At 37.0% G+C, this 14,587-nt stretch overlaps 1 long non-coding RNA gene across 1 annotated transcript; it reads right to left on the reverse strand.

The window, feature by feature from the left end:
• Positions 1-2,334: 2,334 nt before the first annotated feature.
• LOC138180066 (uncharacterized) lies at positions 2,335-6,499 on the reverse strand. The gene is made up of 3 exons (XR_011173192.1): positions 6,261-6,499; positions 2,978-3,254; positions 2,335-2,909 (listed from the first exon to the last, which is right to left on the reverse strand). It is a non-coding gene; the product is annotated as an uncharacterized LOC138180066 (long non-coding RNA).
• Positions 6,500-14,587: the final 8,088 nt, after the last annotated feature.

Here is a 14,587-nt window from a genome sequence, read left to right on the forward strand (position 1 = left end):
AAACGGCGCATATGCAAAGTGTACAACGAGTTACCGTGGCGGATACGGTAGGTGGACTGTGCCAGTAGTGGGCCCTGTGGGAACACGCAGGCCCCGACCAGGAACAAACTGCGATTTTATTATAATCGCGGCAGACCTGTCCTTACGTCCTTCCTTTTTCTTCCTGCTGGAGCACCGCCGCGAGGTCCTTGCCTGTTTAATGGCGACCCATCGGTACCGCCCTAGAACGCGTCGCGCATCGCGATGTCGTTACGTTATCGGAAACTCGACCAGGTCTAACTACACGAGGACACACAACGGTCGGTAAAACCAATTTTTCCTCGATCCATGATCCCTTCTCTCCGATCTCTGGTTTCGTGAATCATCCGAATATGCAGGCTCTACGTGGGTGATTCAACCGGTACGAGGGATTTTTTGCTGTGATTTTGTTCCTCGAAGGCTGCGGGAGGATGCTGGCCCATTGGAACGTGGCCGTGTTTTCCCTGACGTGACTAATTTCATTTTGTCGCAGATGACGAGGCATGAGCTCTTATGGCCGATTCTTCGGACCCAATAGTATTAGATAGGAAGCGAAGAGATAGGGTAATCTTTATTAATGTCCTGCGGTTTAGCCTATCTTGCGGTAGGCTATGTCAGAGTTATTCTCGAAACGCTGTTGTACGGAGAATTATGCTTCGGGGTAGGATGATTTGAAAGTAACGATAAGCAGTAAACTTTGGAACTGACTGTGACAAAGTTATACGTATCGTGGAGCAGATGGAGAAGAAGGGAAGTTGGTCTTGTTTTACGAAGAACAGTCTAGGATTATCGACAAATTTTGGGGAATAAAAAACGAATTTTTTACTTCCTGTCAGTGTTTATAATAACATTTATAATATTTATAGAATATTTATAATATTTATAGAATACCGTTATCGCCAAAAATCCTTGCATTTTTCGTATCGGATGCACAAGATATCTACTTTCAACTTTTTGTGGGAAATAAATATAAATACCGCTCAAATGAAATTATTAAGATTCAAAAGAACCTAAATACGCTCATATCATTTTTCAGCTTTACGACTCGTTTCTAGTTCGGATCAGACAGATCCTGATCCAGAATCAAGCCAACAAGCAAATTAAATGGGATGTCCCAGAAACTCGAAAACTACGGAATACACGACTACAGAAGATAGAAGATAAACTGTTAATCGACTATAGAATGTAGATGGTTCATCGATCGAATGGCTCGCGAGCAATTTCTTGAAGAAGATGCAGTCGAAACCTCTCGTTCGACATCGAGATTAAATTATAGAGGCGAACATTTAAACGGCCGACAATTCGTAGGGTATAAATGCCAAAGTCCTCGAGGGCTGAACAACGTGCAATCGGCAGCCGTAAAACCAGTCGCTGTAACTAAATCTTCCGTGACGTTATCCGGTGCACGTAACGTTTCGGTATCATTCGTCCAACACCTGTTCGTCCGTAAACGAACGGCACCGAACGACAAAAACGGAATTGGAGGAAAGAGACTCCTCGACCGTGACGATCGACAATCGACAATCGACGTTTCGACTTCGGCCTTCACTAGGACATCGAGAGAGATCGTCCAATTCACGGAACCCTGACATTACATTCTATGGAATTCCTCCTTTTTCTATCAAGGTCTTGTAATGGAGATCCGATTTGTATAGATCGATAGCTAATCTCGTTCTGATAAACGTGATCGAACAGTTTTTCTAGAGGAGACCGTACGTGGAGATATTTTCCTTAAAATTTCCTTTGTTGAGGAGAGTGACTCTTCTTAGTGATAATTTGAGCGATTTGAAAAAAAGATTGATGAAATAGAAAGACTTCCGAATTAAATGTAAACTTTAAATATGTTTTAGAAGCGTATCAAAATGAAAATTACGATTAATCTACCCGAAGTAGGATTTTTAATAAAAAGTTTCAATTAGTAGTACCTGAAATACTCGTTTTTGTAAAATGGACTCAAAACTTAATAATACTTCAAAATTGATATTCTTCGTATCGATATAACTTTTTATATTTCAATTTAGATCATTTAGTCGCTGTTATTTCCGTTCTAAATAGTCGTACAATATCACAGGTATCATAGATGTAGATCACGATATGTATATTCATATGAAAATTGCTCAAAAATGTTAATACGCTCTCAAAATATTCCAGTTACTAAATATGCTATGATACAGTTACTATAATATATGCCCGAAATTTTTTCCTCGAAAAACGTACATACCTGTTCTACGGTGTGATTCATCATAGCCTTAAAAATCAAAGCGTTTTCCTTGTTATTCTTCAGGATACATTGAAATATTTAAAATTCTCCGTGCTTTTACCTCTTAAGAAAAGTTAAATTACGGAAGCTCTTACGAACTAGTGATCAAATACTTTTAATTGAATGAAAAAAGACAATGACAACGCAGGAAGGAATTTCAATCTTCTCTGATATTTCAAGATAGTAGATAGGATATTCTATCCAGGAACCAAAAATATAGCAGTCATTTACAACGAAAAAATCTCACTAAAATCATTTAAGCTAAGATATGGATTCTTATACTGTACAAATTTGGGTTACGACAGTTATAGTCCCCGATTTTAACAAACCGGGTATCATATAAAATAGCCTACCCTGTAAGATAGTTACTATGAATCAATATGTACATATCATGTATTATCGTTGATTGACTTTATAGCAGTTAACGATTATTATTCATTCTCCATGGAAATAAATCACCTTAATGGTGAGCTGTATAGCCATTTATTCAAAGTCGATCGGGAGAAGCGTTATCGTGTTGTTGGTTCGCGACGACTCTCGATCCCTCCGTGATGTTCAGCGACGAAATCGAGCACGGTCATTTCGTGAATACCGGTACTCTCAGTCCCCGTGTAGAATCATAACGGTGCTTCTTAAAGAGAGAAAGAAAAAGGGAAAAAAGTGGCCGACTGTTGGAAAAAGCGAAGCGTCACTCATTACCTGGAACGCTCGTGCTTCCACAAAAACGTAGGATCAAATTGCCTCACGTAGACGTATGGTACCCAGGATGCTGAGTGTCTTTCGTTTTTTGCCCTTCCGCTAGCGGTATGGAATGTTTCGATACAATGTAGCGGCTGCTTTTCAAGATGACTCCAATGGAACCTGGAAACGGGAGAATCCACGGGGACCCCTTTGTCTCCAGCTTCGACGACGAAAGTAATTTTACGTTTGGATGTTCTTGTTTGGACTTTTCTGACCAGCATTGTACTTGGCATATCTGTAACTTTTACAGGCTAGTTATCAATTAGACAATGAAATAAAACAGTTGATGTATATACATACGTATGCACATATGTGATTAGTAAGTAGCGTATTAGGTTCCTGTTAGATTAATATTTGATGAACGTTCTTTATTAGAAGATTTGGAGTACTGAAATATTAGAAGATTTGGAGTACTGAAATATTAGAAGATTTTGATTTGACAGAAATGTGGAGTGGAAAGGGAAAAACGTAGGAAAGAATATTCGATAAGTATACAGAATTTTGAAGATGAAATGTTAATTAAAACAATATTTATTATAAAATGTATAATGTATAACTGAACGCTACTTAAATCAAAGATCATCTTGAAATTTCAAAAACACACCTGCTTAGACAAAATTTATGCCTCTTATCAGAATAAAAATAAAGTGATGTTCACGAGATAACTGTATGGATAGACTAATTTCTAAATTAGTAGAGATATCCTGTATACAAATAAAGTAGTAGAAATATAAACGAAGATATTAATATAAAATTGTGAAATAAACAAAGAATATCGAATATCGGATGCCAGTGTAACTTTAAATAAACTTTCGAGAAATCGATTTTGGTTCATAAGATTCTCACGAAAATTACTTATATCATCATGAAATAACCTAGAAAATCGATATTAGACAAGGTGTAAAAAATCCAATAACCTGCAAGCAAGTAAAAAGCTACTATAATTCATCCTTAAAGAAGCTACCGTCACCGCGTGCAACGTCTCCCCAGGTACCAAACAACCACTGTAAAAGCCATATTTTCTCAACTTCTAGACCATCAAGAATATTCCAGCCAGACAAATTACCCCATCTCACACGCACTACACAAAACCATGCAGCGCACTTGCGCCAAACTTTCCCTCGCATTTTCAAGCAATGCTGAGGAACTTTATATTCACTCGATCACAAACTTCTTCATATACCTTTCATTCTGATTTCTTTGATGCAGTCTTTATATTCTAGTAGTCGATGAGTGTTAAATTTATCTAACGTGCTACATTTAGTACTTGATATAACTACTACCACAATTTTTTCACCATATTATTGTGGAATACATTATATAAGAGACACTGTATAGTGACGGCTAAACAAATTTTTTAAAGTAAAACGGAGAAACACTATATATAATAATAATTCGACAAAACCGAATTACAATTGACAAAAGAAATGAATTTACAATATAATTATAATGTAATTATAGGACATATTATGTATAGAATAGGCAAGTATTTAATGCAGAGTAAATGTTTAATATAAATTTTACTTAAAATTTTACTGTATTTTATACTTCCTTCTGTCTGTCACTGTATTTCTGAGATGTAAGTGTTGTCCGTGATAATTGTAGCTGCTGGCTGTAACCGAGCGACAATCAACCAATCAAATGATAAAATCCCTTAAAGCATATAAGGGAAAGCAGACCACCTCTTCTTCTCTTTACAGATGGCATTTTCATCCGGCGGTTCTCCATATCTCAGTAAGTAGGAGTATTGATAACCATGAAGAAAAATCGGACTACCGTCGCTGGGATTTGAAACTCGGATCCCGGACGTTCGTAACCTAAGGCGCTAACCACTGCGCTGCCGTCGTCCGGTACTAGTTTGTGTCAAGTGGTGGTATTTGTACTGTGTCGAGTGCCGTCACATTTCAATCATTGCACTCTCTTCAACGATGACCAATTTTCCCGAACAAACCAATAGTGGAAGTAATCTTTCAGTATAGCGTAACACTGCGTAATAAAATTTTCATTGGCCACGTATTTCGACCGAGTTCGTTATCGGAGAATTAACAACAGAAGAGTGGTGCGGCGGTTCGTTTGAATTCCCATGGTTCGTTATCAGCGGATTCAACTTTTGTATCCTTTTTCTTGCTTAATCGAAAAAATTGTTATCGAACCAGATCCTACCACCGGGGCAGGGCGACAAAAAGACGGAAAGGGCTGAGGGAATGGTTCAAATGGACAAGAAGAACAGAGGAAGACGGAGAACACCGGCTGGCGCCACAGAGGCACAGGATCGGCCGAGCGTGACGGAAATATGCGAGACACATTGCGCTCGCCAACGGTGCGTCTAATCCGATCGGGATTGCCGTGGAACGTGTGAGGCCATGCAAAAGCGTTCCGCCGATTCGGGCCAACTTTACGACCGTTCCACCAGAGGTGCTTTTCTGTCGATGAAGCACGCACGATCTCCTTGAGTTCGCTACGTGATACGAACTTTATTTTTGGAGAGTTGCATCGAATATAGGTGAAGTTTATATTTTGTACACTTACAGATGATACGATAAAAATAAATGTTTTATGTACTTTATAATATAAGCAAATTTTTCTTTCTGTTGAATTACGCGCGAGGTCTATGTTGCCCCCTCAGTCAAAATATCTTATCTACAATTTCAAGATATCTAAAAATATTGAAGTTGAGAGAACAATTAACGAAATCTGAGAGTATCGAATTGAAATTACTTCCTCTACGCTGTGTTTGATTTTCTTCGCTCGATTTACAAAATTTAGTTACTACGTCACAGGCTGCACAATATATCACTATATTACAGACTGTATATATTATGTATAAAGGATTAAGAAATACCGAGTAACTTAAAATAATCGATATATCTTGAAAGATGATAAATGATTAAACTACGTAAACTCGAAATCAAAGTGAAACTTATAGATAAGATATAAATATTATGAAACAAAGGATTAAATAGAATCGAATCCCTGTACATAGAAAAATTAAGAAATCAGTTATTATCTAAAAAGTCACAGTATAAAAGACTACATTTTATTTCACCGACTTATCTTTCATACACAATATGTGACACCCCACCATAAAAGTTAATGAAACATGTCTGCCTTCCTTTTTTCACTTGCAAACTTACCGACATGCACGGAAAAAGAGCTGTAAAAAGTGGTCACCCTTAAATTAACGGTGGCCCATAAAATCAATAAAACACCGGACAAAAAGAATCTACCAAACAGCACGTACCGTTAATGCGGGCACAAAACAGGCGGCGTTCTCGGCGCGCTTCGTCCTGAAACACGGAAGGCCATCCGAACGCGATTACAACGCGGTGTGTTGAAGCCGAAGGAAGTGCTTTGCCGTGCTCGAGGCGACGCGATCTTTTTTCTTATTACGGACGCAATGAATTCTCCCGGGTGGACGCAATGGATGACGACGTCGGACATTGCCGGGTACACGATTACACGCCGCGTGGCGTTTGCCAAATGTCGGGGTCAACCGAACTGCTGGGACAATAATGCAAAATTCCAGCGAGGTTCCCCTCGAAAATGCGTTGTGGGGCGCCACTTGGCAATTTTTCTTTTGTACGTGCCAAGTCGCGGAGCGGCGAACGCGGTTGAATTGTTGAAACAAAGTCTCGATGGATCATGGCGCGAACGATAAAAATAGCAAAGCAGGAAGAATGCGAAAGATCTTTATATCGCTGGCACGATTCCGTGAGCACGTCGATCAACCGTCGCCTCGTGATCTGGATGATCGTCGATCGCGGACCGCGATGCTTTCTGGCAATCGCTACTACTATGTGGTACTACTTGATGCTACTTCGTGACTGTAATGATCACCTGACTTTTCGTGGAAACGGTTTCGTTAATTCTATTTGTGTTTATCTTGCTTATTCTTGGAAATACGAAGTTTGGCGAGGGAGACAGAGTAATTGGAATTCTGCAGTTTTAGACGTGTGAGTGTGTTTAGAGAAACGCGAAAATGAAATAAATATGAAAATATCGTTGGGTGAAGAGCTCTGTGAACCTTTCTGCTTGAGATTTGAAAGCAGATATAAGAATATTACGTACGTGATTATGTAAGATAGCATAAGTTATTATTTCGTCCACTCTTGTCCTAAATTGTAAACTTTATTTTATTCATTAAATTTAATTACACCAAACATTTAATTATTTGTCTAAAACATTCTGATAATCAAGTAAGTTCGTCGTGCCGTTTCTACGTTCATCTCTATCGATTAACGTGACACAAACTTTCTTCGTTATTTAACAGATACTGGCATTTATTGCTAGTTATTCACTTTCGACGAAAATTGATTAAATATTATTGCAATAATTTGTAAACTATAAGTCGTCTCATTCTTTCTTAAATTGCAATAATTTTGTATTGTACGTTTAATATCGTACATTGGATACAACGTACCTATAATAAGACATCTTTATCCAATATAGAAACCTGTGGCTGTCGTGACGACTGGCAACAAATTTTCCAGAACCGTTCCTGAAACATTCGCCGCTGTAAACACTCGAATGAAATCGACGACATTCGCATAGAATTTCCATGCGTATCGCAGATATTTTACAGTTTCAAAGATATGGATTTCTATAAATTGAGGGTGGAATTTCTCGGGAGTATTACCTCTCACGTCCATAAATACAAATACTCCGGCTGCGTCTCGAATTCGATTACCATTCGTGTCAGCGGCATTTCTTTGACGGATGTTGCACGACTTGCCTTAAAATCGACCCGACTGGTGACGAATGTCCTCGATGCGACATCGTCGCCGCTGGTCCCATCTGAACAGGGGTGGAGAATTTCGGTGGTTGCTGGAGAGAGCGGAACCCCTGCTAAAATCAATACTCGCATACCCTCACCCTCGTTGTCATAGGTCCAGACTAGGATTATCGTTTATTTCGGTATTTAACGTGGCTCGACAAAATAACGGACCAGTCCTTTTGTTCAGGGATTAAGCAGGAGCCGAACATTTATTAGGCGGCAAATTAACGTTCGTTAAATATTTTCGAGATTTCACTTAATTCCGCCTCATCGATGAGTCGTTGCTACGATAATTTTATTCCATCGGATATTTGGCGAGTGGATTGTGGAATGTTCGCTAATTTACGTTAAATAATTTTAGGAATTCCATGTTCTGATTATTTATTATAGTATATTATTAGTTATTAGCTCGACTATGCGTTTTAGTTTTTATCAATTTATTTAAGTTTTAAATAAATTGATAATGCACAGATCTTATATTCTTTTAGTGAGTTCTGAGTGATAAAAATTCGTGAAAGGATTGAATACGTGACGTTCTTCCGAGACATCTCCAAAGCTTTTGATTTGCAGATTCGACATTTCTTCAAATTAACAATACAACGATTTATATAAATATAAATTCCTACATTAAAATTATACAGAAACGGTAACGTAAACTGTGTTAGAATCACTTATGTATTATTCAATACATGAGTTTCTATTTACCATTAATTTACAATTTGCTTCATAAATGGTAATTATGAATTTGAAGTCTTTTCAAATAGTTTAACCCGTAACGCAAACCGCATTCGAGCTATTCGTGTCTTTGTTTTCCACATTTTTTTCTTGAAGAATTCTTCCACATTGTCACGGTTGGTAATTACTTCTTGTAAGAAATTTTATAGAAATTATGTTTTTTTTTTTTAAAGGAAACGGATGAGTGAGAAGAGTAACGAAGATGAGAACCTTGGCAATTGCCATACTTATGATTATTTCCATACTTAATTAAATTGCAATTATTTAGCGGTGATACTTGAGAAAATGCATATTTTTTCCGAGAAAAATTTTTCGATGCTATTTATTCCAAATGAAAATACATTTTCACCTATCTACTCAGCATCGTGACACTTGCGTTCCTAATTTAATGATTTCATTATGCTATGGTAACAACATTCACAAAATTATTAGAAACATGAAGATAGAAATTTCACATGAATACGCAAGGTTCAACAAGTGTCATTTATTGCAGCCACAAGTAGGAATAATCAAAACCTTTAATGACAAACCTACTAAATAACCCACCTTTTTAATATTCTATTCGAATTCAATTCTTAGGGATTTTGTTCACTGTCAATATCGGCATATAAACCGAACCTAAGGAGATGAAAACACATCAATGGAAAATCAACTAGGAATATTATCCGTCCGATTTTAACACCTTATTTACCAAAAGTTCGAAATAAATAATCCTCTTCCAATCTCATCGAATACATAAATTGTCAAAAATGTCCCAACCTTCTCAATTCAATAAAATATATAGAATATCAAAAGCATTTTTTCAAGTAACTCAATATGTACCATCCTAGACTACTAGACTACTGGACATATATTCTTCAATATATTCAGTGCCAGTTTAATACATTCAGCTGCAATTTAATACCAAAATCCAATCAGCCAGCGATATACCTACTAAACATAAGAATCTCAAGACTCAACAACGACGCTCCATCTTCTCTCAAATCTCAAAAGGAGCGTCGAAGGAACACCACGAGAGGAGGCGAGACTCTATGAAACTCGATAGGCTTTATGTTCGTTAATTTCTCCATGAGACCTGACAGAGCAGCATAAAGGAATCCAGCACAGAGACCGTGCAACCTGAGTTTAATTACGCCACCTTCAGCATCCATGGCAGACGCGGAGCAGCTTTGCTATCCATATTTTCACGGCTTGCCGACCACGTCCTTCGTTCCGTTCCAGTACACGTCACTAGGAGACGATCGAATCTTTCACGAGCTTTAGCGTTCGAGTTCTCCCTCCGAGGCTTTGCCTCGCGTTTTCCGCGAGAGTCCGCAGCCAGTCGAGGAATTCATTGCACCTGAAATAATCCGACCGCGCGTTACGCCGCCGCGCGAATGAATATTCCGCGCGGAACGAATAATTCAATGGCTAATTATTTCACCGTGTTATCGCATATCTATGTCCCAATGAACGCGGTACACGAGCCGCGCGATGAATAATAATAATCCGCGATGGCACTACTGTTACCATCGTCTTATGCGTTTGTCAATTATCGTAGCCACAACTGTGTCATTGTTATTTTTTGGGGTGACGGGAGTCGCGAATTGACAGACGTTCGATGGAAATTAGAAAGAAATAGCGTGAAATGTTTAAATGTGGAAATGAATTCCGTGATTAGGAAAGTTTTGAATAGTGTACTTTGAGAATACAGACGTGATGTACTCTCCTATAGACTGTAACCTTCAAATACTATTACCATAAGTATGGAAGAGAAGTATAAAAGAATAGGTAAATGTTGACGAACTGACGTTTCATCGTCAATGGAAGTTATAAGTTCCATAAGCAAATTAGTGTAGGCTAATTTCAAAAATCGAAGAATGAGGCGTTGATTGCGTGCGATCAATGGAGGCTAGGAAACAAGCTTTGATAGATGAATCTGATAGATGTGTGATTAATATTAGGGGCCAAAAGATAGGTAAATATAAACGTACCAATAGCACATGATTAATGGAAATCTTTGGTAACTTTGGTAAATGTATTTGATGAATAAATAAACATAGACCAATCAATGATCGCTAGAAACCACTATACTGTTCTTATTAGTTAATGTAAGAAAAGTTAATGAATCAAAGATGAAATAAAGCGTATACTTCCATTATAAGGATATCTTCACAATATCGTAAATATTTCGTTATGTGAAGGATTTGAAGGTTTTTGAAATTGTCTGGTATACTCCACGTTCAAACTACAGGTGTCCACGTCGCAACTGATCGTAGATGTCCTAGTCATAACGTATTTCTTTGAGTTTTTCCCGGGTTTTATAGCTCAGCTTCCTCACTACGGTTGCATGAATGTTCGAAACTGTTTGTATGCAAACATACTGCAAGTATACTGCTTTCTTATCGCTTACTATACAACAACGTGAGCCAATAAAAACATTGAGTGAGCGACACAAACCGATAACGAACAAGTTTAGGCTCTTAACTTAATAGACTGATAATATATACATTCTATAAGCCATTTTGTGACAGAAATGGAATACGGTGGACTGTTAAGAAAATCATCGACGAACCAATCCACCATTACATCATCTCTGGAAACCCATTGGGTTAGGTTGATGGACCTCGTAAGCCTGTTATCAAATGATATATCTTAAGTGGTTAAAGCATATCCTCGTGGAATACCCGTTAGTTTTGCTACTAAATAAGAGTTCAGACGTGGATTGAAATGGATTACATAAATTAAACCATGGAAAATATGTTTTATAGGATACTGCTGGAATATTGAGTCGCAGACAGAATTTATATTGTGCAGTGTTAAACAAAGCGATGAAAACTATGTTTAATAATAAAATAATAACAGTTATATGTATATGCTCAATATTAATTTTTAATCTCTCTAATATAATCTCTCCATTCTCTCTAAATTCTCTAAGTTTGAAGTTTCGACGTTTGGTTCTTACTTTAATTTTGACTAACAAGTACCGTTAATTTCATCTACGATTCATCTACGTAAAGAAACGCAAATTTTTCAGACAAAACTCAAATTCAAGAAAAAAGAAGTTATGGTATGCCCAACTCATTCACATATTAAAGTTATTAATACAATTAATTTAATATTCTAATTAAACATTAGAATACTAAAAATAGCACTTGTGTTACGTTTTCTATACCTTGATTTTCTTTTATATCTAGTATTTTGCCCGACCACTATAATGAAGAATACTTTGTTCCCCTAATAAGCTATCGCGTACCTACTAACTTGCCGTGAGCTGCTGTCGTTACTTTTCAATTAATCCTCCAACACGAAGAAAGGGAACATAATACTTGTTATCTGATACAATTTTGATGTCAAATTCTATATATTAAACTCCTAAAATGTATCACTTTAAAGACTACATCATCTTCTCAACACGTTCTAATTACGAGAAGCAATTACATAAAATACGATGTAAAAACGAAGTACTAAATTGCTTTGCATTATTGAAAACAGCTAGTAAAGCTACTTAGTATACTACAGGGACATCGAAGTACATATAATCACGCTTTGGTTATTCATTACCATCACGACCGGTTGCCCTCGATAGCGGTAAATTAACGTAATCGCAACAATAACAGGCTTGTTAAGTCGCCTTTTGCTTCGTTCTGCCTCGCTACAACTATACTTTAAGGTACAGCTGACCTGGCTTCGTAAATTCGTATGACAAACCATAATGATATACTAGTCATCCTACATATCGCGAGAAACTAACTGAAACTACTATTAACAATTTCCCTTCTGATAAATTTTCTTTCTCGCGAATAAATATATTACATAATAATAAGTTTCACTTTCATCAGATCATAAATTTTCTAATAATAATTTCTTCTTAAAATCAAAAGAAAGTTGCACGTAGAATCTCTGCAAGACTGTGGATGTTTATTATATAAATCTTTCAGTTATCAACAAGCGAAAAGTAAATTGGTACACCGGAAAACATTTCAGAATAAAACGAACAACAAACTTCGACTATGTGCAGCAATCATTTTATATATTTCATATACATATTAGAATTTGAATTATTTAATATTTTACGAAATAAATATCCGTACAGTTGGAGATCGTCATTTCTGGAAAATCTCTGTTTAAAAGCAATATCTGAATCCATGAACGGCGCAATATCGTCTGAAATATGCAATCGTTTATCCATGGATCGTTTGGAGCGTAAGAAGCAGCGTTATCAAATCCAGGCAGCGACTCGGAAAATAGCAGATCGCGAAAATATGATCCTCGAGGGTACGTAACTCCTTATTCGAATCTCTGTGCAAGGTCGTATACCTTCGAAGATAGTGAGAAACCGTTCCGTGAACTTCTTAAAACGAACGGGCTGTGTGATTGGATTGATAATCTATGGAGACCCCATGGGGCACCAAATATAATGGCTTAATTCATGTAACGGATGCTGGAGCGATCCGGTACTGGTATTGAATCCCACTATCCGGGATAATAAAGTAGAGTAGTATCTTGCCAAAACGATACCGTTAGAAGTCGTTTTGTTTGTAACAATTGTCAAATTTATCCGCTTGATGTTTTGAATAACATATAATTGGATCCGCCGAGATAAAATGTTTCTGCTACAATTAATCTGCCGTCGATTAAAAATAAAATTGTCCGATATATTGATTTTACTATTCGTAGTTCTTCTTCGTTTAAGTTAACAATAATGGCAATTGACAATTAGCAATTGACAATTGACAATTCTTCTTTCTTTTTTCTTTTTTGTTCTTAACTCTTTCAACCTGATCTTTTTCTACCTAATCTTTGTTCCTTTTTTCGAGAAGAAACCCACAATACCAACTTACGGATGAATTTAAAATTTTAAACTTAGAAAGCTCGTTACGCGATTAACGAAAAAATCTAATGGAAGATTAGATATATCTCCGCGTTTGGAATATTTGCAATTTACATTCCACGCTGAAACTTACGTACACGGTTATGCAGCATTTTCAAAATCACGTGGAACGTTAATCTTTATTTTTTAAAGAAATCTGACATCAGGATCGAAAATCTGACCATCCAAGGACTTGGGATCACGACGGAGCACGTTCCATGGTTTTATCGTGCAGGTGCGATCCTCTAACGAGAGGATCGAGTTAGATGCGGTAAAATGAGTCATTGAGGATTGATCGAAGGAAATGAGGTTTGAATGTGTGAAAGAGTGTGGTCAAGGCACGTGGAATTTCAACAGAGATAGGAATCGTCATGTAAGTAGAGACGCGTGGTACGTGTATATTATTCAAGTCGCGCTGCGTTTAAACGGCGTGATTGGAAAAAGACAGGCGATTATTTTTGCGCCGTTCCGTGTACTATGAGACTATGCCTGTTAATGATAATCTATCGTTACCGAGAAAAAGAGTATTTAGAAAAAAATACTCGCTTTCAATGGCACGCCGTTTCAACGCGCTTGAGCAAAACGCTGCTGTTAAGAAGATTCGTGCAAATGCTTGGAGTCTGACATATTTTCAAATCCTCCTTCGTATTTTATGGACGATTTAACGTTCGTTACCGAGAAGTATTTCTAATTTGTTTTTGAAAGAGTGATAAAAAGTTTTTCCACGAAAACTGAAAGTAGGATTCTGGTAAAAATTTTTCCGAAAATACAATTTTATTTCAGGTTTAACCTTCAAACGATATTTATTATTTTCTTGTGAATTTCGGTGGTTACTAACTTAATTTTGTAGATACTTTATTTTAACTTTTATTCGTTTTATGCATTTCACATGATTTGTGATATGTAGAAAATCGAAAGTATTTTCGATATTTATGCTTGGTTATTTCAGCAAATACTTGCAACCTGATGTTTCATATAATAAAATTCTGTAAATATATTTGCAAGTAATAACTTCCTACCTAACATTATTAGATTTTAGATATGCAACCAATTTTTAGTGCGGAATGCTAATATCCCTAAACAACCTCCAACTAACTATTCAGGAAATTCGATCAAGAGAACATATTGCTCCATTCCTACCATATTTCAGCATGGATTCTTCTACAAGCCCAAACACAATAAGAAGGAATCCCCAGTACTATCGGAA

Source organism: Bombus flavifrons, chromosome 5 (genome assembly GCF_040668555.2).
Source record: "Bombus flavifrons isolate JBK064 chromosome 5, iyBomFlav1_principal, whole genome shotgun sequence".
In the NCBI taxonomy this organism is placed as follows: domain Eukaryota; kingdom Metazoa; phylum Arthropoda; class Insecta; order Hymenoptera; family Apidae; genus Bombus; species Bombus flavifrons.